Source organism: Schistocerca americana, chromosome 9 (genome assembly GCF_021461395.2).
Source record: "Schistocerca americana isolate TAMUIC-IGC-003095 chromosome 9, iqSchAmer2.1, whole genome shotgun sequence".
Taxonomy (NCBI): Eukaryota; Metazoa; Arthropoda; class Insecta; order Orthoptera; family Acrididae; genus Schistocerca; species Schistocerca americana.
Window position 1 is genome coordinate 32,797,966 of NC_060127.1, and position 25,679 is coordinate 32,823,644.

The following is a 25,679-nucleotide window of genomic DNA, read 5'->3' on the forward strand; positions in this document are numbered from 1 at the left end:
GTTTTGCTATTTGAGCAGCAAAATAGCCGACGATGGTCGAAATTGTGAGGAAGAAAATTGTATATTGCAAATGACAAGAAAGCCGTTTCTGAAGAAGAGAAATTTGTTAACATCCAATACAAATTTAAGTGTTGAGATATCTTTTCTGTAGGCAGTTATATAGACGGTTGTCATGTGTGGAAATGAGACATGATCTATAAACAGTTTAGATAAAAAGAGAATGGAAGATTTCGAAATGTAGTGCGGCAGAAGAATTCAGAAGATTAGATATATCGATCACGTAACTAATGAGGAAGTACGGAACAGAACTGTGGAGACAAAAAAATTGTGGCGCAACCTGATTGGAAGAAGGGATCCTGTGACAGATCAGATTCTGAGAAACCAAGGTGTCATCAATTTAGTCCTGGAGGGAAATGTGGGCAGTAAAATCATAGAGGGAGACCAAGAGATCAATACAGTTAAGAGATTCAGGAAGATGTTGATTGCAGTCGTTATTCGGAGATGAAGAGGGTCGCACAGTATAGAGGAACATGGAAAGCTGCACCAAACTTCGGACTGAAGACTACAGCAACAACAACCAATTAATAATAATAATAATAATATATGTGACCCGAGGCTCCACCTCACAGTGTCTATGTTGGCTCTCGAGCAAAACAGTCTGACGACCTCTGATCTAGAGTGTTATTCTGACTGCGGTTTTCGTGACGACGCATGGAACAACCATCTGAGGACGTGCGATCTTTTTTCCGCAGCTTGTGTGAGTCCGTCGGTGCCGAGGGCAGCGCCGGCTTCCAATTTGCGGCGGCGAAACTGTTTGCGCTGCGCTGCTGCGCGCCGCCCCCGCAAACGCCTGCGGGTGCGCAGCGCGCTGACGGCGCCAGAGATAGCGCCCGGCGGAGCCGCGACGCCGAAAATTGTGTGTCCGCGGGAGCGGCCGGCCCGCATAAATTGCGCAGATTACGCCGGCGAGCGGCCGGAAAGGACCCCGGCTGCTGCGCTACCACTAGCTGTGGCAGCGGCGGCGCCCCGGATAGCTGCATGCTGGATGCGACACGCACAGTGGCCCAGGGTAGTGGTGGGGGAAGTGCGGATTTGTGGCCGCCGCTCGGCGACCGTCGTTGCCTGATACGGCGAGCGATGCGCCGACGTAACACTCGCGAAAAGAACAGCTCTGACCTACGCGCCTGCGCATAATTAAAACCAGCGTCAGCAAGGGAGAAAAGGAACGCTATCTGGGCTCCATGCCGTTAAATGCACATGTAGTGTAGCATCTTCAAAAATACACTGTATGACAAAAAAAGATGACTCTGAAGGAATTATCCAAATGGAATGGCAACCGGGACACGTGCAGAAAAACAAATGGTTACAATTTCAGATAGATTGTATTATTTACTCAACAGAAAAGGCAAGTCACTAGCGCATTGTTCCACCTCTGGCCCGTACGCACGCAGTTATTCAGCTTGGACTTGAGCTGCATCTCTTCTTGAGAGTAATCGTCCCAAATTCCGTTCAGCTGCTGCATTACATCGTCATAATACCGAGCTGGTTGGAGAGTCCTGCCCATAAAGCTCCAAACGTCTCAATTGGGGACGGATCTGGCGACATTGCTGGCCAAGTTAGGGTTCGGCAAGCTCGAAGAGAAGTAGTAGAAACTCTCGCAGTGTGCAGGTGGACATTTTCTTGCTGAAATATAAGCCGAGGTTGGCTTGCCATGAACAAAATGAGGCGTAGAATATCGCCTACATGCTACTGTGCTGTACGAATGCCACAGATGACAGAGGTGTCGTCATATGGAAAGAAATGACACCTTTTAACACCACTCCTTGGTGTTGGGCCGTATAGCAGATGACAATCAGGTTGCTATCACACAGCTGCCTGTAGCATACACACATCTTCGTGTGGGCTTCTTGGGTCTCAGTTGGAAGTGGGACTCATCAATAAAGACAATTCTCCTGCATTGAAGTGAAAACTTTCTTGGTTATGAGGCCACGTCATATTTCCTTTAAAATGATCAAAGTTTCGACCCCTCTGCTGGGATCTTCCTCAGGATCTTACAGTGATTACTACTGCCGGAACAAAGACCAGTGTCGCGTACTCTTATAAAGGGGAGTTTTCCCGTGTTCGTGCTGGAGAAGTGGTAGTATTGGATCTTATGGCTACCATTGGTCGGCCATAGTCATAGGATAGATGCAGGAGAAGGGGTGTTGTTAGCTAATCTCCTGTACATACCATTGGTGGTCCATCGTCATTAGATAGAAAGGCACCATTCCACAGTTACGCTGGTTGAAATCGCTCCTACTGCTTTTGTTGGCCGTTACCATTGGCTAGATTGTAAACGGACAGCGCGAGAGAGGGGAATGTTTACCCAAAATATTATTGTCCGCCGAGGTGACTTGCAGCGTCTTACGTCGCTCGCACACCGCGGCGGCATATTCACTTCCTTCATGGCGGGGAGCCACATTGCCGGAAGCCCAAAGCCGTCCTCTTTATTGAGATTAGATTCTTCTAAATTTCAACCACTTCTCGGACCTTTTTTTATAAATGTTTGTTTCCTTAGCCAGCACACATACGTTATTAAAATCGATGTCAGAGCCACACTTCTCATGATGTACCGCTACTGCCGATTTTGCACTTTGTTTTAGCCGCGTGTGCGGTTCGCGACTCTTAATGCGTTCTTTAACAGCACTTCCCGTTTCGCCTATGTACACACATTGCCGCAACCATATGTCACTTGATAGACTTCTGCATTGTGGAGGCGATCAGGTGCATCCGTTTTCCGTCGGAATTTTTTTTTTTTCAGTTTTTTTTGACTACAGAAAGATTTCCGAATACCGTTTTTCTTTAGAATTCTGCTTATGTGGTCAGCGATCCCAGAAACGAATGGTAACCTAAAGGAGTGAGAAGGCGGTTCCTCATCGTTCTTACTAGAGTTGTTCATACTCCTCCTAAAACCCCTGTCGACTGGATTATTATATCCGTTTGCCTTCAACGTCCTCGTTAAAAAATTCAACTCCGATTTCAAGTTGTCGTCATCGCTGATACGGAAGGCACTAGAAGACAGAGTGTTGAGTACTGCTTGCTTCTGGGCTGGGTGGTGGTGCGAAGTGGCATCTAAATGTCTGTTTGTGTTAGCCGCCTTTCTACAGGTATGCACTCTGTGACCTCAGATCTTCTGTATACCAACACATCTGGGAACGGGAGACCGACCTCACTCTCAACCTCCGTCTCCCTACACCTCGAAAAGGCCTATGACCGTGTATGGTATCCCGGTCTTCTGTTTTAACTCCAGACTTATGCCCATCTGTCTCCTTCCTCTCGCACCGCTCCTCCTACGTTACCATCCATAACGCCGATTCCCACTCCTTCTACCCCTCTGCGGGTGTGCCCCAGGGCTCTGTCCTCTCCTCTCTCCTCGACCTCCTGTACACAGCAGATATGCTCCAAACCCCCCTCCAGTCCACCTCCTGCAATATGCCGATGACACCGCTTTCCTCGCCCTCGCTCCTACCCTCCCACGGTCCCAACGCCTTCTCCAGAATCACCTTGACCTTTTTGCCACGTGGTGTAACCAGTGGCTCCTCAAACTCAATCCTTCCAAGACCCAGGCAAACATTGTAGGTCGTACGACTCACTCCTTCCGGCTCCTTGACTTTTCCCTTACCATCTGCGCTCGTCCTGTCCGCCTCTCCCCCACCCTCACCTACCTTGGAAATTCGGGTTACTTACAAAATTTCGAGATTGTTGATAATAATACCTGACTGGACACATCATTATTTAAAAAGTCATAAAACTTAATTGATAAGATTACGCAACTGGATTAATTTTCCGTGGCCAAGGAATACCAGAGATGGAATGTCTACATGGAGGAATTTCAAATGGGGTACGTGATGTAATTTCCACATTCTCCATTTGTGTATTATATAAAGTTCATCGAGGCCGAAATTCTGTAATGTGTCCTGGCCGTTACTTTTGAAATTTAACTGAAGTCAACAGAGACATACCAGTCCCTTCCATGTTCAGGGAATTTGGGCTTAAACACGTGTCCCAGCTTTAGAGTGAAAGACACACTGCCACCCAGGCTGGACCAACAGTTCATTTCCTCCCCCTGTCATGTTGGCTGCTGGAAATTATTTAATAGCTGTGTATGCCCGTTAAGGCGCGGCGTCGCAGTTTAAATTTAACGTGAAGAGGTACTCACCTGCACCATTTGGTTCCTGATCTAGGACGAGAGCTCATTCTAGACAGTGGAAGTGGGGCAGTCACCGCCATTTTGGTATGCAAGTGTTGACTTCCATCATCTTGGGGAGCAGGCTCGTGTCAAGTCTGTCAGTTTAGACAGTATGTTTCTCATTATGAAATGCGTAAAAACCAAGGTGGTTGCTTTCGTGCGATAACACTGTTTTTGACCCTTCAACCCCACTGATCACAGTATCATACGCCTGTAGTTTGACCCCTGCATTTGTGCACATAATACGGAAATCTTCACAAGCAACTCTCAGTTTTTTTAATTCAGTTCATTAAAACATTCCTGGCAATCTTTAGGGACTGGAGCTATCCCCATTTAGATTTCTCATTGCGTCTGCTGTGTGCTTTGATTTCATTCCTTCTCTTGCAGCCATGCGGCATCTCGCCAAGGCATCCAGAAGTGTGGATACTTTCTATAAAGCGCTGTGACAGGCTACCTTGCTTTTGAGTGTTTCTGTGCAATACATATTCGAATTTAATCGATTTTACTGGCTATCACTGTTCTGTAGCCCTCCCTCTGTGCATTTTTCTTTGGATTAAAGTATCATTTAGGCAACAACACTGTTGCTCGATCACTTTTACCGAAATGTCCTGTAGCTTATGTAAAATCCATAATTGAGAGTGAACTTTTAATTGGAATAAATTAATCTCCCATTGCTAGTGGCTGCAATTAACGAAACTACTTAGCAGTAGTGGACACCAGAATATCCTGAGGAAGATCCCAGCAGAGGGGTCGAAACGTCGATCAGTTTAGAAGAAACATGATGCGGCCTAATAACCCAGATGATTTTAACTTCAGTGAGATCGGCCACGAAAGCCTGCAGACTTACATAAAACCTGCAGACTTACATACTTAGATTTCGATTTCCTACACAGTAGAACCCTGGTATTTCAAACTAATTGTGGGTACTGCACATATAGAAATACAGGAACTGTATAGGATTTCCAGACACAGGGCAACTTAGCATGGCGATGTGAGAACCTGGCAACGCAGCGATGTGAGGATACGGCAACGTAGCAAATACTACAACAATACAACTACATACACGATGACGCGCGACAGTGTTGCTACCCTGTTCCGAGGAGTTAAAGCACAGTTTGTTTGCCTTCTGTTAACGAGAATTCTATGTACAATATACAGAATAAATCGAGTGGCTCACGCAGTACTGTGTTCATGCTTTTCGTCCGTAAATTAATAGTGTATGTATAAAAAACGATGTTACAGCGTACAGCACAATGTCAACGAACCAAAACATAGATCCTGTTCGTTAAAAGACAAATTGGAATGGCTTAAGCGGCTTGATATTGGGGAAATTGCTACAAAATTGGGTATCGAATTTGGTGGTGACAAAGCCAGTATCAGCGAATGGGAAAATATCCGAGAACACCTGAAAGGTTTTGCGACACAGCTACCGGTACTGAAAAAACACCACCGTGACGTCGTATGATAAAACTGAGGTAGCGACTGTCTTGTGGTTCACTCGGGTAAGAACAAACAGGGGTTCCTATTAGAGGTACATTGACTCAAGAAAAGGCATTGCAACTGAACAGACATTATTTTTGGTATGTCCATCCTTCTGATTGGACGATTCACGGACTTCGGCCGTTCACTTTTGTAATGAAATGAAACACCTACACCCGTCCTTACGGTGTTATTTATTACATGGCTACCAGCTTCGGTGCTTCAGTAAACCATCATCAGAACGTAACTGACGCTGAGAGGGTTAAGTCAAATCGCACACATGATTCCATTAGTGGCAAACAGCTACCAACTGGTAGCTGATGATTGATATAGATAGTCTGCGAAAACCATTTCATCGATGTTGGCCACTGATGGATTGTGTATACGATTAGAGTTAACCCCCTCAGTGCCAGTTAAGGCCTGAAGACGGTGCACTGAAGCACCGAAACTGGTAGCCGTATAATAAATGACGTCGTAAGGACGGCTGTATATGTTCCATTTATTACACAAACTTGTACATGGTGATCCAACATTTATTGGCGTCAGCGTTTGGATAGAGCCGTGGGAGAAAAGACACGGGATAGACTATTAACGGTAAGTGAAGAAGAATAATCAGTCGCTATTGCCGTCACAAATGCACCCTCAGATGAGTTTTCAGAATTGATATTGTTCTAGGCGCTTCAGTCCGGAACCGCGCTGCTGCTACGGCCGCAGGTACGAATCCTGCCTCGGGCATGGATGTGACTGATGTCCTTAGGTTAGTTAGGTTTAAGTAGTTCTAAGTCTAGGGGACTGATGACCTCAGATGTTAAGTCCCATAGTGCTCAGAGCCACTTGAACCATTTGATATCGTCAGAAAATTACTCGCCACTGCTAGTCGATAACGTTGACGAAACTGGTATGAATTTCAAAGCACTTTCAACAAAAGATCTTTCTTCGAAAGAGAAGTCGTCTGCGCCAGGATTTATAATGAATAAACAACGCCTTACTGTTTCAGCCTGTAGCAATACCGCTACAAACAAATTGCCGCTCATGGTAACTGAAAAGTCGGCAAAAACGCAAGCCCTAAACGACATGAATACTGTAACCTCCCCACAAAAATTTTAAAAATGGCAATATTATTTAATTAAGAATGCTAATGGACATTGCGCTAAGTGTAACCTCTCCACTGAAATTTTAAAGACAGAAATAATAAATGAATAGGAGCCAAGAGGCAATATCGTCCCCACAGAAATATTTAAATAAAAAATATAATAATCAATGGGACCCAAGAATAACCTCCCTGCAATCAAATGTACTGACAAAGGCAACAAAAATGTGAAATTCGCAATCTGACTCTGGTGTAAGCTCCCACAAAAAAAATGAAAGTCAATTCAGTGATAAAACAATCTCAGTAATAATGATAATTCAATTAAACCGAAATATCTGTCTTTGGCCCTGTGCAAAAATCAGAATTAAATTCTTACCTCATTGTAACTGCTAGTCAAATTTCTGCTCTTATTCTTACGCACGGCTTGGAGGAACTGCATTGCAAATAATAATATTCCTTTTTTTTGTAATTTAACTGAAACTTTTCTTTAAGGGAAGTGGAACGAAATCGTTAGTTCAATTAAATAAATTTTTTTTGTAAAATGCTTTGAAATCAAAATTATTATTGGGGCACTTGTTGGAAATTAATTACAATAAATAAACTTTACACTATCTGATGATTACCTTAATTAACAATATACCTCATTCAGCATCTTGACCAGTGTTGCCGACAGACTACATCACACAACCGCACTGGGCTGCTACTACTGACCTACCGCTCTACATGACGACTACTAGCGAACTGCTCGCAACACTCGCGCGGTCAAGCGCAGACTAACCACGATAATAGGCTCTCTGGTCAAAGATTTTAACGTGCCTCACCATCGCTGCTACGTTACATACGTGTTTCATAACCCTCCACTGGGGGGGCAAAAATTTGGCAGCGATGGTGAGTCATTTGGACTTGCCATCGCTAGAAATTTTTACAATTTACAGAATATTCAAATTTAGTACATAAATTAAATGTTGTGCACACGCACCGAGTACAAAATATGTCAGACAAAGACAAAATGTGAGTACAAAACATAGTAGCAAATCAGAAAAATGTATATAAAAATTATTTGACAGATAAAGTGCACAGGCACTGAAAAAATTCTTTAGCATTTTCAGAACAAATAAACAGAATGGCAGAAAATCATGTTGATAAGTGACATGAGTGCACATGCACTGCAGTTGAGAACATAATAGCAAATGACGAAATGTATATACAATTAGTAACAAATGACATAAGTGCATATGCACTGAAGTATTGAACATAAAGAATGAGTACAAATCATATTGAAAATGAGAAAAGTGCACAGGCACTGAAGTTCAGTAGAAAACATATTAACACCTAACATAGGTGCACATGCACTGTAGTTCAGAGCATATCATCAAAATAAAAAAATGTATATACAATATAAAAGACAAGAGTGCACATACTGTACTTGAGAACAAATCGAAAAAATGTCTTAGGCATTTTCGCAATAAATAAACATAATGGCAAAAAAATTATGTCGACCAGTGACATAAGTGTACTCACACTGGAATTCAGCGAATCGAAAAAAAATGTATAGCCATGAACATAAATGACGTTAGCAAAAAAAAAATGATTTTCACTATGTGACAAGAATTAGGATAGGAAAGGGAGGATTGCATCATGGTTGTAGCACTTTAGATTGACACAGCTGTTCTGAAAGTCCATATCTTTCCACAGCAGTACAACACCAAGTGACACAATTTGAAGTTCTTTTCCCATCAGAATTTATCAGTGTAGCCAAGACACTAAACTGTCGTAGTAATGTTTCATGTTCTCATTTTGGCAGTACATTAGGTACACCAAACAGTGGGACCATAATAACGTCTTCATCGCTCACGGTGGTGGACAGCATGTCGTGTCAACACCACGCTCTTACAAGGCACACCAACGGAGAATTAGTGCAAAACCAAAGATAGTGCTCCATGATCACTAGGATAAACAGGACAATTGGACATTGCAGTAATTCAGGGTAGTTAGCTCATGAGGTGAAGGACATTATGTCACATACCATTGACAATTACAGTCTTCATTAGTAGTTTGCGGCATTCATAGCCCAGTTATTGAACATTTCTGTACCATGTATGTAGTATTACAGAAAAATGTTCATTAATTGTTTTACATAGAATCAGTAGCCTTCTTTTCTTAGTTACAAAGCATTATTAAATTAATCACATTCTTTTCCAGTTACAAAGTATAGCATAGTTAATTAATCATTTGTCATTTCAATATAGTAAGAATCATTAGCTTTTTCCTAATTACAAAGTATTATTAAACAATTGCATTCTTTTCCAGTTACAAAGTATGGTATGGTTAATTAATCATTTGTCATTCCAATATAGTAATAATCATTAGCCTTCTTCTAATTACAAAGCATTATGAAACAATCACATTCATTTCCAATTATAAAGCATAGCATAATTAATTAATCATTTTCCAAGTGACATATTATTCCTTGCTGTTCAGCATTACTCAGAACTTTCTCGAACTGGTATCACTATTTGGGACTGTTAATACATTTTTTTTGTTAGCAATGCATTGCGTTGGGATCGATAATTAATTGCTGAGGCATAACACTATTTGCTTTTGACCTATTGCTGTAAATGAGGATAGTTAACGTCATTCGTCATGAGTCAGCTGTAGCAAGGTTATGTAACAAGGCAGTATATGTGACCACATTTATAAATGATAAACACAAATGGGTAAAAAATAAAAATGCAAGTACTAGAACAGGTATAATAAGTAACAGGTTTAGTAAGTATCATGAAAAACTTCTCCTGAAAAAAATACAAAATGGATTATTGAGCTGAAAGAAGAAACGCATACTATGCTGAAAAGTAGTGAGCTTCGAATTAACAGGTAGTGAAATGTGTACAAAAATGTGTTCCATAGCTGTCCTTTCCAAAACTTTCCGTCATGCTACTATGCAATATAACACCTGCTGTCAAAACAAACTGCAACAAATACTTAAATAACTACATAGCCTAAATATATAACTTCAACATTATCCTCATCTGTAAAGAGAAAAACTTCATTATCAATCACTTCATTATCCATATTATCATAACTTCATTATTATCATCACCTGTAAAGAAAAACTTCATTATTCATAATAGCATATTCTTCATCTTATTCATCAACATTCATTATCATCTGCAAAATATCACTTCATTACTCATTATACAACTATTCCTTATCTCTAGCATATTTCATCACTAAAACTAAGATGTGTAGTTCTGTCTGACAGCCTGCATCAATCACCTTGTATTCTGAAAGAAAAAATTAGTTAAGACTGCTATTCTACGATGAGTATAGTATATTCTTGTTAATGCTTGTTAATGCTGATCCATTTACTCTTCCTCATAAAGTTATTGTATCTTCTTTCGTTTATTCCGTAGGTGAAATTCCCATTTCTGTTGAATTTATTTCTTACACGCATTATTTCTTTCTGAAATTGATGAACAAAGATTAATGTCTTGCATTTAAATCATATACCCACTAAATAATGACTGGTTTATGGTGACATAATAAAGCATACAGCATAACTTGACAGAAAACGTAATGTGTCAAAGACATTGACAGTGTTCAGATGCAAAATGTACACAGAATGATACAATGCAGCAGCAAAAAACGTAAAACAGTCACGATCTTGAGATGTCATAGGGCAAAAAGAATGTCAAAATCAACTGGTGTGTTATACCTTAACTATTTCACAGTGCATACAAACAAAACTGGAATACAATCATACACAAAAAAAATGGAAAATGTGCATGGTCTGATGTGTAACGACAAGAAAAGCGACCTGCTAACCTTACCTTGCCGGGCACTTGCCAAGAAAAAATACGATAATCGTCAGTAATTAGTCACGTGAATATAATTGCATTAGTAAATGGCATCATAGTGTGTTGAATCATAAAGTGTCTTCATTCAATATAGGGTTTAATGTTTGAGATATGGTGGTTGCCTTTCGATTTTCTGGTTCTCAAAGTTTCGACGTGTACAACATTGGGGTGAGGGATGCTGCGAATCCGATATGGACCTGCGTATAGAAGTTCAAATTTACTGCACTTACCTTTTATTCTGCTGGATAAATAGTGTGTACGTACTAATATCTTCTGTCCAACGTGAAAGTCTCGGCGTCTACAAACCTGTTTTTGCTGTCTTCTCCGGCGCTCTGCGGCACGTTTGATGTTGTTCAGCGCAATGTCAATTATTTCGTGGTGTCTTAGTCGACGACATTTAGGGAAGTTCACTAATTCTTTAATTTTGTTTGGTGGTTCAACGTTTTTCAGTATAACAGACGGAGATAGCATAGTGGATTCATTTGGAATGGAATTAATTACGTCTTGGAATGAGAGTATGTGTGTATCCCAATCAATATGTCTTTTGTGGCAGTATATTCGGCACAGCTTACCAATTTCTTTCATTAACCGTTCACAGGGGTTCGAAGAAGAGTGGTACTTGGATATATAGATCGGAGAAATGTTTCTGGCTCGTAACATGCGTGTCCATACGCTACTACGAAATTGAGATCCATTGTCAGAAATTACTTTCATCACATGCCCTACATGAAATAGAAAATGTTTTACAAATGCTTACGAAACAGTTTTAGCAGTAGCTTTGCGTAATGGAGTGAAAGTAACAAATTTTGAAGTGAGCTCAACAGCGACAAAGATGTAGCAAAAACCTCTGTTAGTTCTCGGAATCGGACCAAAAATATCTACAGCGGCCATAATTTAACAGGTATAATGGGTTATAATGGAGGAATATGTGAAGTGGTGTCTGATTTAGCTTTCTGGCAAATTTTACAAGACGCTAAAACTCGTCGTATACGTTTCTCCATGTTGGTAAAATAACAGTTCTGTCTCAGTATAAGAAAACATTTTCTTGCTCCGTAATGTGCGTAACTTAAATGAGTGTACCAGATTAATTTGTTAACCAGTTCGTCAGGAATGAATAATGACCAATTGTTGCTGTCAGGATGAGAGCGGCGAAACAGAATGTCATTGCGTACAATGTAATGGTTTCTAATCGTAACATTGTTCTTATCTTGCCAAAGGTGTTTAATTTCTTTCCACACATTGTCTTTATTTTGCTCCTTTGCTATGTCCTGTAATGACGATGAAATAAAGTTTTCAAATGCAACTTGCTGAATGTACATGACACTGAAATTTGTTTTGCAGAAGTTGGTTGCTACGTCTTGCTGATTGTTGCTGAGAGAACGCGATAGTGCGTCTGCTATAACATTTTGTGTGCCGGGAATGTAAACTATTGTAAAATTGAATTCCTGTAAATAAAGTTTCCATCTGCTTAATCTGTCATGAGTAAATTTAGCCGAAAGTAAAAATTGTATTGCTCTGTGGTCTGTGTAAACGGTGGTATGTCTGCCATAAAGAAAGTGCCTAAATCTCGTAAAAGCCCATACAACACATAATGTTTCCAGTTCTGTAACAGAATAATTTCGTTCAGCAGGTGACAAAATGCGGCTTGCAAATGCGATGTTTTTAATTACTATTGAACCATCTTCTTCAATTTCCCGGAAAATATGTACGCCTAAAGCGGTATTGGAACTGTCAGTGGCAATGGAAAAATTTCTGGTAAGATCTGGGTGCGATAAAAGTGGAGCATTCAACAAAGCATGTTTCAGGTTCACAAATTCAGAATGTGCTTGCTTATCCCAAGACCAAATACTGTTTTTACCTGTTGATTGGCATAATCTGGGTGTGTCTAAAGCAGAGTGATGAATAAATTTACGAAAAAAGTTAATTAAGCCCAAAAAACTGCGTAGTTGTTTCTTCGTCGTAGGAACACTAATGTCACGTAGAGCCTGAAGTTTTTCCGGATCAGGTGCTATGCCTTCTGCTGAAATTACGTGTCCAAGAAATTTTATGGAAGTTTTGCCAAAGTGCGATTTACTGAGGTTAACTGTGAGTCCTTGTGCATGAAAAGTTTGCAACAGTTGTTCAAGAATCATATTGTGTTCAGACCAGTTAGCTTCTGCAATACGAATATCGTCTACGTACGTCGTAATTCTGTCCTTAAGTTCTGTCGGAAGTATTGTGTTCAAAATTAATAACATTTTCGTGAACAAAATTCTGCGTGTCAAAAGTAATGTTTGCGTTACTGTAATATGCAATCTGTGCTGTATCTGGTTAAAATCTATCGTACGTGTTATTATTTACGGGCGAATGTTGTGGCATATCCACTATATGAACTGTTCTGTTATTTCTTACTGACGTGTTACGCTATGGATGACACCTATTGTCTGGATCATTCATGATAATGTGTTGTTGCTGATGTTCTTGCTGCTGAAAAGATTGACTGTTATTAAATGTACGCTGAAAATTGTGCTCATCATTTTTTTTTTTTTTTTACGTCTGTCATGATAGTAATTTCCATACGGCGCATTGCGATACGAGTTGAAATAGTGTGTTATCTGTACGTAGTTATTTCTTTGCTGCCATGCGTTGCTATTTGTTGGGGCTGGGACTATACGTGCACGCGGCGAAACATTAAAGTTTGGTTGACCTTGTAGACTGCATTGTTGGTTACGTACGCTAAGCGGCTGACTTTCATGCTATTGTGGTGAAAAGGTCTATTGTTACCAAAATGTGGTTCCTGTTACTAATAATTTTACACATACTGATGATTACGATTTTATCTGTTATTAAAATTACGCTGGTTCTGGGGTGCCTAAAGAATGTTGTCACTTTCAGTAAAAATTTGTAACATCGGGTTTTCTTTAGTCATTTTTCTTAATTCTAGGTAGAGCAATAGTTAAAGAGCAGTTTTGATAGATATAAAGGATAGTAGAAGAGAAGGCAGCAGTGCAGAAAACTAAAGATGAAACAGCACTACTACAGCTCGGGGCCCTATGCTCGCTACGGCACGTATTCATTAAAGCGTAATGAATCCCCTGAGGTCTTTTACGCACTGCAAATAAATTTTAGCTTTTGCGTTGCAAGCAATAGCGGTAAAATTCCAAAAGTAAATCGCTGTATTCTTGCTAATTCCAGTTTCTGCATAATACGTAATGCTGATGAAAATACAATAGCAAATTGTCGCCTCTGGTTCAAAGCTAGTTTCTGCATTACAGGTAATAGCGGTGAAAGCACAAAAATAAATTGTCGTATACAGTGCAAATCGTGTATCTGTGCTCTGTCGTTACTAAATTCCTTACATTTTCTTGCGGATAAAAATTTCTCGTAATCTACGTTCTCGTCATTGAATTTGAAAACACGTTCGGGTTTGTGTGTGAATCTGTTTGTCTGTGTCATTTCGTACTTCAAGTTACGTAGCTTTTCAGATTTTAAGTCGCGTAGCTTTTCGGATTTTAATTCGCGTAGTCTCTGTAAATTGTTCACATTATACACGCTGCGTAAGTCTGACAAATCTTCGCAAAGTAGCGGATTCTGTGACGTATTGGTGACTGAAATAGTTTTCAACTCTGTTGCTGTAACACTTTCGTCAATTTGGTTGATCTGTCGTGCAAATTTCTCATCAGCTTCCGTATTCGGAGTGTGTGAAACTTCCACTGACTCTAAATTAACTTCGTCGCGAATCTGTACTGCGTTTTTAGGGCATTGTTCGGTGACTGCATTAATTTCGTGTATCTGTGTTTCGTTCGCTAAACATTGTTCAGTGACTGCATCAATCTTGTCTTTATGTGATTCTGTTGTGCCTACACGTGTGCTACTTAATTCTTGTGCAACAGTGCCAACTTCTTCATTACTGTTATTAGCACAAGCCTCAGTATCCTCACGTAATTGACTTGTATTATCACAATTTTGCGCGGCAATGGCTTTAATCTGTTCACTAATCCGTTCATGTCGTTCACTAAGTTGTTTGATTTTTTTATCAATGTTGTCTTGTTCTTCATTCGATTGTTTATACCTTTCATTAATCAGTTTACTTTGTTTGAGATTGTTATCCAGTTTTTCATTCATTAGTCGTAATATTACCAAAATTTGACCCAAGCCATTCTCTACTCTATTATCTGTGCTGTTTAATTGCGTACCGACAATTGTCACGTTTTGTGCGACCATTTGGTCATTCTGTAATTTACAATAGCGTTTGTCACTCGAGTGTACATTGTCAGTCACTATTTCGGAATTAAATAAATCCGTCGTACTTTCACTACACTGACCATTTTCATTCGAAAAGTTTGTCTGTATGTTACTTGAATTTTCCAAACCGGTTGTGTTAAGCTGGGTAGCGCTCATTACAATAGAGCGTTCTGCGTCATCAATTGTCGTCAAATTAACAGACGAGACAATTGAGTTTGTTTGTTCATTATCAGGGTAAAAGTCATCACTAGTGGTTGGAATGCACTGATTGTTAGTGAACGCAGGATTGTCATCATTATACTGCGTGTCACAATTACTATCGGTCACGCTGTTTAAGTCGGTAGTTTCATTCAAAATACCTCGCGATACACTATTCACAGTCTTTCGCGGCATTTTTGCTAAAGTCACAAATATTCACAAAACAATAAGCACAATGCAAAAACAACACACAAATACAACAGAGCAAAGAATTGCCGTTGACCTGTAGAAAGAAAGTCACAAGATTAGTAAAAGCGTAGCGCCAAATCCTAATTATACTTAAGCAAATAAGAGCAGATATCTGACTGTTTTTCAAAAGACTCTCAACGAAATACGATCCTGGACTGGGTGTCGCCAAGTGTAACCTCCCCACAAAAATTTTAAAAATGGCAATATTATTTAATTAAGAATGCTAATGGACATTGCGCTAAGTGTAACCTCTCCACTGAAATTTTAAAGACAGAAATAATAAATGAATAGGAGCCAAGAAGCAATATCGTCCCCACAGAAATATTTAAATAAAAAATATAATAATCAATGGGACCCAAGAATAACCTCCCTGCAATCAAATGTACTGACAAAGGCAACAAAAATGTGAAATTCGCAATCTGACTCTGGTGTAAGCTCCCACAAAAAAAATGAAAGTCAATTCAGTGATAAAACAATCTCAGTAATAATGATAATTCAATTAAACCGAAATATCTGTCTTTGGCCCTGTGCAAAAATCAGAATTAAATTCTTACCTCATTGTAACTGCTAGTCAAATTTCTGCTCTTATTCTTACGCACGGCTTGGAGGAACTGCATTGCAAATAATAATATTCCTTTTTTTTGTAATTTAACTGAAACTTTTCTTTAAGGGAAGTGGAACGAAATCGTTAGTTCAATTAAATAAATTTTTTTTGTAAAATGCTTTGAAATCAAAATTATTATTGGGGCACTTGTTGGAAATTAATTACAATAAATAAACTTTACATTATCTGATGATTACCTTAATTAATAATATACCTCATTCAGCATCTTGACCAGTGTTGCCGACAGACTACATCACACAACCGCACTGGGCTGCTACTACTGACCGACCGCTCTACATGACGACTACTAGCGAACTGCTCGCAACACTCGCGCGGTCAAGCGCAGACTAACCACGATAATAGGCTCTCTGGTTAAAGATTTTAACGTGCCTCACCATCGCTGCTACGTTACATACGTGTTTCAATACGAACGCTCTGATTGTTTGTTATGAAAGTCAAACTACTGCTAGAATCATCGGCGTTCTGTTTAGTGAGTGATTCCAGCAGCAGTTTGTTCTGTTAGAAAATTCAACGCAGAAAATGGACTGCCACCTCAAGCTCTACTTTGGACTGACGGTGCTCCATCTCATCCTTCAGTACCGAAGATTCTGAATGTAGACATGAGAAGTTTTGCCAGAAAATGTAATCTCTGTGTTTAATCCTGCCTTTACGCCAAATTTGTGGGGCTCAGGAAGCCTGCCCTTTCGGGTCGCTGGACAACATTCAAACAAATCATATTGATGAACCTTATTACGAAAAAAGCAATGACAACACTTAACTTTGACAATAACACAGAAGTATCGCAAGCAAAGTGCGACACGCAAATAAGAAATCTGTTCATTATATACAATTCCTAATACAAGCGAAGTAATACAATTGACTCTTGTATTCAGTTCGCTAAACGTGAAGCTTCGGCTCCCCCCGTCGGAGGCTCGAGTCCACCCTCGGACATGGGTGTGTGTGTTGTCCTTAGCGTAAGTTTAAGTCAGATTAAGTAGGGTGTAGGCTTAGGGACCGATGACCTCAGCAGTGTGGTCCCATAAGATCTTACCACAAATTTCCAAGTTCCGTGGAGCTTCTGTAGAACTGGGCCGAGACCAGTCGGGAGCGGCGCTTATGTCTCGCTGTCGCGTTGTGTCAGCTTGCAATTGGCTGACGTCTTCTCCCAGCCGTCTCTTGTCTATCGTTCCCGAATGGCGTGCCGGCGCTTGACTTTACGCCGTAACACTCTGTCTTGCAACCAGTGGATCCACGTGTGTTACAAAACCTAAAGTTAAATTACAGAAAGCAGCTTCTGCGATCTCTAATTTAAAGAGAGGACTGTTCCAACTTAGAGAAAATGAGAAACGTAACAATAAAGACCTTCGTCTACTTGTAGCTGAGGCTTAGGACAATCCGAACAAACGTCGTGGAAGGAACTGTGGCCGTGTCTCATCTTTTAAGAAACCCTATCCATTCCAGCATAGCCAATAGCAACATCCTTCAGCAAATTCAAGAAATCCCTTGGGTGTGAAGACGCAGCAGAAAGTTACCCCCAAGAATGGAGTGGATGGTAATGGTCATCAAGAAATCAGTGATGAAGCCATTGTCTCCATAGTCCATAATGAAACTGGTGACAACTCTGAAGACAAAAATAGTGAAGAAAAAGACACCCTTAAACATGTTATGCCCCGTTCTCAAGTTTTCGACGCCCCTGAATTGACATTATGCTACGTACAGCTCTTTGTGGCCACACCAGCCGACGTGATGTTCATATGGTGCTGACACAACAACACACCATCAAGCAGGTCCGTTTCTTTACGACAACAGGAAACTGCCGATCATCGAAGTTAATGTAAGAAAATTTCAGTACTGTTATATAAACACGGGATACACGTGATACAGTACTGTAGTTACCGGTGTAATAACCGTTTCGTTCCTATAAACTGTGTTTCAATAATGAATTGTTGAGTTGTACAGTATGATAAAGATTTTTATTTGGTTTTTTCCTCCATCCTAGATATTGTTCAGATAACCCGAAATTTCGGATTTGCGGTGTTAGGGTTACCGGGGTCTACTGTATTAAACTGAACGTATAGCTAACCTCTGTGGATGGAGCTTGCGCAATGTGTTGAACGAGGGACTCGCTGTAAAACTCCAAGGGTTTTGCCCCCAGTACTATTCACAGAGTAGCTACTAGCTTCTGTGTGAGGTGGGAAACGCAAGGCAGGTATAAGTCGGCCCGGGTTGTGTTCTGTGGAGTGAGAAGAGAAAGCCGCACCGGTGCAAAGCGTATGCAGGCAGACAACGAAGATTACATCTCCAGGATATGCTGAACAAAATAATTTATTTTTTTCGAGCCGTTTCCGTGGGATGTGTGTTACTTCAAGGCCAGAACCCCCGAAGAACTGCTACTGTAAAGCGAAAGAGAGGGAAGCCAAAATTCGCCGAAGAACATCAGGTGTTAAGATGAAATCTCAGAAAGCGGAATGGGAAGAGAAAAGTAGGGTCTTCTTTGTAGGGCGTGAGACACTGCCATCCACCTGGGTATACCAAACTAAACATTAAAATAAACATAAAGACAGCTGATACTGATTCACTAAGCAATTTACGAGTAGTAATTGGAGTAAAGAGTGTTACTACACTTACAGAAGTTCTACCATATAGCCAGTGCACGTAAGATGGTAAAGGGCACGTTTCAGAGCTCCAAGATTAACAAGTTTTTAACTGGTTATTCTCCCCCCGGAACGGAGGCCAACATCTTGTAAGAAACCAGTTTAGTGTTAATCACTCACCAATGTTACTACTCGTACACAGCGTATCAAAATTACGCGACACCATGACACACAGATTTCGAAGTTTTCATGGCCGGAAGCACTCTGCAGCTAGTTACTTGTCCTCCAGACGCCTTCTACACCAGATCACCACCACATCCTGGCTCCACCGGTACCTCTGCTCATCTGGGATGAGAGGCTGTCATCTGATCGAGTAGCACTAAGGCGCAAACAGAGGCACGCTGTTGGTACCGAACAAATGGCTGATTTTGCAGCCTCTTCCGCCGCTATTCCCAGATTATCTGTATGGTGAGAGTCAGCCGCAATAGAGAAGCGATATGTAGAGAATGGCGGAGTTTTCATACCATTGGTCAGCAACGTCAATCGTCAATTCGAAGACTTATTCGCATTTAGAAATCCAATATGCTTTCTCTGACAATAGATGGACACGCGTATCCTTCTAAAGTAGTTTCTGCCGCTGTGTACTACGGCAGTCACATGACGTCTTTCATGGCCCAAATACACTTCCATTTGAAACATTCCAGATCCCTGGTCCAGGTTTTCCAAGGCATTAGTTTGACGATCACAGTCTTGTACAATTTGTTTTTTGTGAATCTTTGCTTACCTGTAATAAATTCAGAGCCTTGAGATTATTGTTTGATTTAGCAGCCAGATGCATTCCTTTGTAATTGATTTGATGGGTGATGATTTACTTATGTCTGATGTTACAGGACGAAATTTATCTTTTCAATTCAAGGGTCAGTTAAAGGACACCCACTCGATAGGTAAGGGCTAAAACACAAGGGTTAGCTCACAGAACACTTGCCCAGAGAGGGAGCAGGTCATCTTCACAATCCAGGACAGCAGATTATCAAGTGAGCAGGTGAGGCATGCACGGCCCATGTTCATGCGATTTATGGTTTGTGATCTTCTATTGCGGTACTCCTGCCTCGTTTTCTTATTCCATTTACTGGCGTCACTAACTTCCTTCCTTACTTGCCCATGAGTAGCACCAGCAGCGCCTATCGATAAGTACACTGTCGTACCATCTCTGGAGCGACCGACAGTATTGCCGGGTCGTCGTGTGTCTGGCAGTCAGTTGGAGACGGACCAGCAGTGCAATCGAGACGCAGCAGCAGTGAAGTCGGAGCGCCGGTGAGGCGCCGACAGCCAGTGCTCGCTGACCGCTGGCGACACACATGAACTGTCCGACGGAGGGAGATTGGAGCGGGACGGCTGTTGGTTGGTCGTTCTGTTGGTCGTCTCATCGGCCGACGTATATTTGGTCCTTTCACTGTTTCCGGGCCTGGGCAGTTGGTCGGTGTCGGCCTCGGTGGCCGTGCGGTTCTAGGCGCTCAGTCCGGAACCGCGTGACTGCTACGGTCGCAGGTTCGAATCCTGCCTCGGGCACGGATGTGTGTGATGTCCTTAGGTTAGTTAGGTTTAAGTAGTTCTAAGTTCCAGGGGACTGATGACCACGGATGTTAAGTCCCATAGTGCTCAGAGCCATTTGAACCATTTAGTTGGTCGGTTGGGGTGGAGCAGCAAGGAAGTCTCCGTCGTGAGTGCTCTGGCCGGGGCCGCTGGCAGTGTTCACGCACGGTTGGAGTGTGAGGTGCTGCTTGCGGATGCTGCAAAGTTCGTCGCCCACTGATATTGGACATGAAAGTTGAGTCCTCACGAATCCTACTATCGAGCCTCAACTGTTTACATTTCATCGTTTGATCCTGGTTGTCGCTTTTGGGTCATTCCAGCGAGCAACAACGTCTATTGAAGTCGGCTAAAATTCCAGCCGTCTTCCTGTGGAGTTAAGTTATTCCCTGTTATTTAAGTTGACCAGCGATATCTTCTGCCTTGTGGCCGTTGGCGTTCCGGTTACCTGCCCTGGTCGTTGACGTAATATTAGGCAGTGTATTTTCGTCGTCGTGTTGTTGCTGTCCAGCGTGGCGTGTAGTTCGACAGCTGAGGGGTTGTTGGTCATTGTGGGTGCCAATATTCTGTGTGTCGTTGTACTGAAATCTTGTGCTCGTTTTACTGGTTACTTGGAGCGGAACTGATTTTGTTGATTGGTCGGTCAGCTGTCTGTCAGTTGGGTTGCCTTCAGATTAAGAAGTCCTTGTACAGACTGCCGGTCACACCTAAACAGGCGTTGGTATTACAATCCCAGGCCGACCCTTGGAAACTTCTGAACGCCGTTCATTGTGTGTCACATAGTAATTTACCTGTTTGAGTTTTAGTTATTTGGTTGATGTGTATCTCTTAAATTAATGTTCTTGGCTTGCCCTTAAGGCATGAGATTGCTATTCTTTTACATGAGGTCTTCAGCCAAATATTACATGAGATGTTTTAAGATAAGGCCTTCTGCCTTTTAAAATTCAAACTCTTCTTTCTACGGCCTAATCCGTTAATTTATTTGCTGATGTGCGGCCCTCAGCCGAGTTTTAATATCTCTTAAATTAATGTTCTTGTCTTGCCCTTAAAGGCATAAGATTGTTATGGTTTTGTATGGGGCCTTCAGCCGAATTTTGCATGAAATATTTTAAGATAAGGCCTTCTGCCTTTTCATTGAACCTCTTCGTATTGCTTAATGTGGCCTCCAGCCAACTACCATTAAATTTAAATTGCTAAGACCTTCAGCCTGTTAGAGTGATGATTTAGAAAATGTTTTTGGGTGAAACCTTCAGAAGAACCTTGTATTTCAATTTCTTGCTCACGGCTTGTGTCTTGGATTTTGAGTGTGGGCTTCAGCCGATCTAAAGTTAATCAAAGGAAGTCGATTAAAATTTTGAATGTGTTGTATCCTTGTTGTAGTAATGTGTGCTGATAAATAAAGTTTGTATGTTGAGTGCAACTGACAGTATTTTGGCCCCTTTCCACAACCTAATCCCCTCTGTCCTGCTAGCCTAGGCATTTCAGCAGGGAAACGGTGAGAGGCTGTGATTTCCCCAATTATCTTCATGTCATTTATCACCTACAGACCAGTAGTTACTATTTCTCAACATAGTCTCCAAGTCGAGATAAACAACCATTGCAATGTACTACCAATTGTTCAGATTCTCGACGACAGAAATTGTGGCACCATTCCAATATGGCTGGATGCGAATTTTCATTTGGTCCATATGGTGCCAGAATTTCAATGTGAATTGTTTGCAGTTTTGACATTTTATCAGCAAAAATCTTGCTGTACCGCGTATGCTTCAATAGTGCTACCCGATTTCAGTCTGTCACAGTTGTGCACCTGTCGTCCATCCCACAGTAGAGCTTTGTCGGCAGGAATACCTGGAATAGCTAATCTTTTCTGAGAGTGCACCACTCTTGTTGCATAATAGTCTTAGCGTCGGACAAAATATGTAACATAGTGTCTGAAGTGTCTACGTAAGATAGATTAATAGCCTATAATGTACTGTATCACAATCTGAAACGTTACACTTTCTTTGAATTCGTTTTTAAATGTGACGGTGTGTGAGACAAGGCACAGCTGTTCGTGGTTGACCAACACATTACCGTGAAAGATGGTGCTTGAAGAAGGACAGTGGAGTGAGAAGGAGCTTACTGGTTGAGGAATCAGCTTGAAAGTATATTTTTAGGATTTTGCAGGTGTTCGTAATAGCTCATTTCTCACATGGAAAGTGCCACAGGAAGTCCATTAGTGCCGGTGATTATGGCACTATTACAGTTCAACATGTTGGAGTTGTGCTATAGACAGAGGTAAGCTACTTGTACCCATGGGCTTTATCCTACCTGCAACGCCTTCAAATACCATGCACAAGCTGTTCATAGACTCTCATTCATTGCATGCGAACTATTAGTCCTACAGAAACATGAACATTGAAACACGTATGTATTCATTACCAGCGATGGCGAGGCATGACAGAATCTCTGACCAGAGAGTTATTTACCGTTGCTAGTCTGCGCTTGACCGCGCGAGACGACAGTAGTTGCGTGTAGCGAGTCGGCAGGAATAGTGCTAGTCTGCGCGAGTCTGCAGTAGTAGTCAGTCGACAGTAGTAGCGAGTGGACGGCTGTACTGAGCAGACGTCGGCATGCGTCGGCGGCGTGCTCTTCTTGCGACTCTGGTCAGGATTGTGGTGGACGATGTGTATTGTTGTAGTAGGTAAAGACGCAGCATTGTGCAAATCTAATAATGTATGTTAATTGCAATTAGTTTGTTCAAAAAAAAAATGCCCCAATGATAATTTTGTTATAAAGTAACTCTTTTAAAGAAAAACATTCATTCCAATCTAAAGAATATTTCCTATGCGTTTCCTCCAAGAATCAAAATTAAATTTACGCCAGCATTGCACGAAGCTGTGTCGATAAATAAGAGCAGATTATAGATGCAGTTTTTATTGAGGTAAGAATATTTTGCTTTTTTTTATTCAGAATACAGGGCCAAAGGTCAGCGCTGCTGCCCTTAAAAAATTTACCAGATATTATTATTTCTGTTGAGATGTTAGATACGGTTCATGGTTCATTACCTAGTTAATATTATTGTGTGGTTTTTGGTCAATTATCATTTATCAATTTTGTGGCGAGTTTACGCTTGGTTCCATTTCACATTTTTTATTAAACATTATTCTGTTGGGAGGTTACGCTTGGCTCAATTTTCATCATTTTTCATTTAACAAATTTTCCTGTGGGCAGGTTACAACATGACCTTTTTTTAGGAAGTTTAATTTTACACCAATGTACGATTTTGGAATTATTTAAGAAATACATATTCTATTTAACTCGAAAACCATGGCCTCCAGCGAAACCGTATTGGAGTACAAAATTCAATTACATTAAATTTCCTACGGAAAGGTCATTGTAAAAATGCATTCTTTCATCACGATATCGAATAATAGAATACTCAAGAATTTCAAGCTGGGTCAACTGGTTAACGGTCCACGAGCTTTCGGCAGAGAGCTGCTCTGCCATTATCAAGTGACTGTGTGCTGTCGCCGTGCTTACACAGCAGCGGCGCCACCACTGATGTCACTGGTGCCCAGTTCCGCAGCGTATGCTGCAATGTTTTGGTTGCGCATCCGCTTCAAATCCCAGGCCGCACACAGCTTAAATACACCGTCTTTATTGAAGGTGTTGCCCGGTGTTTTGATCTATATTGTCTCATTTATTACGCTATCCGAGAAGCTGTTGGTCCGTTTAATAATAGAAGTACATCAAAAGTGATTTGGTGTCCCTTTTCCAGTGCATGCTCCACTACACCTGACTTTTCGGGATAGTGTAGGCGAAAACACCTTTCACGTCCTGTTCACTAGTATTGACGGTCTGAACGGCATAAAACTGCCCACAACCAAACGGTATTCCGTACATTCCAGGTGTTCTGAGGTCTTTCACAGACTTCATTAGCTGCCAGATCTTTGCTGGGGGCCTGAAGACTGTACCAATTTCACGTTTCTTCAGGAACTGTGTCATCTTTCTTGTTATTGAGCCAAAAAATGGTTAAGTGTCTAACATTCTGCGTGGTGTCTGTTTGTTCTATATCGTGTCTCTCTACCACTTTCACACAACGACGCTCTGAGCGTGTTTTTTAGGGAATTGACTAGTTTGAACCTGGGACCTGTTGCTGGTAAGGAGACGCCAGACCACACATGACATGTAGAATTCAGAAGAGTTCAGTGAGACTAGCGATGATATAACCAAATAATGATTTCAGCGTCAGCTCCACTGCACTCCCTGTAAAAGAATCTTAATACTAACTAAATTTAGTGGAAGGGGTTCAAGGCTTTCCTATTTTTAGTTAGCTGGTAAAATAACGTCGAAAAAGCAGCTAAGTTTACCATTGGAAATTTTATTCTACTCGCAAAACATTGTTTATAACTTGCACTATTGATAAAAGGAAATGTTTTAATACAGGATGATAAAAACAAACTGCGTTCAACAAAAATGTGAACGAATATTCCCTGAATGGGTTTCCAAGTTCTACAATGGATCGAAGGATGACCTATGCCGTATCACATCTATAATCTAGGTTTAAATTAAGTTTCACAAAAGAGAAAACTATCAAAATGATCTGCAGTGACCCTCAATTATCTTTGATTACTTATCTAAATTGTCGTAAATTACAGTGGCTGATGTGGCTTCTCAATAACTATATAACAAAAAAATCATCGCGTTTCAGATTTTTACTTCAAGTGGCAAATGTGAACACCATGAGCTTTTATTTACGATCGACACTAGTATTACGCAAAAAGAGGGTGTAACAGATGAGACTTCTCCAGTTCTGAGTGAAGCTTTATGCGCTGTTATGCGGCATCGCGTGGGTTTATTACCTTGTCGGTGTTCGTCAGGGGGCGACGGACAGCACAGGTCCGCTCACCTCACCGTCTCGGAAGCAACTCTCTCCTAACTTCTCTTTACTAAAATTTACCGAAGTTGGTTAAAAGAAAACTATCTGGCTGTGTTTTCATCTAACCAATCAGGGTCTCAATGTTAACCTTAAGCTCCGCCTACAAAAATTCTGTCTATCCAATGAGAGATGTTATACTTTTCGTGGTGGGGCAATGTTTTTAAAGTTTGCAACGTAACAGAGACGCGAAAAAGTCTCACGGTAAAACTTTTAGCTGGTGTGGTCCTTTAGTGTTATCATAAGATCTATACTGTTCTTCTGGAGGGCTCTATCTTTTAACATGGGCTGGGGGTGGTCCTGATGTAACAGAGACGCGAAAAAGTCGCACGCTAAAAACTTGCGGGTGGTGTTGCCCTTTTAGTGTTATCGTAAGATCTATACTGTTCTTCTGGAGGGCTCTAGCTTTTAACATGGGCTGAGGGGTGGTCCTAACGCAACAGAGACGCGAAAAAGTCTGATGCTAAAACTTGCAGCTGGGGTGGTCCTAGTGGTTAGCTGGCAACGTGGGTGTCCAGTCCGTTATCGTAGGGCCTTATAACTTAACACGGATCTGCTCTCGGCTTCTGTTCTCGTTTCTCCCCTCGGAACTGCGTCTGTCTCACGGTGGGAAGGTATGACATGCACTTATACATTCTTGTGTTAGTC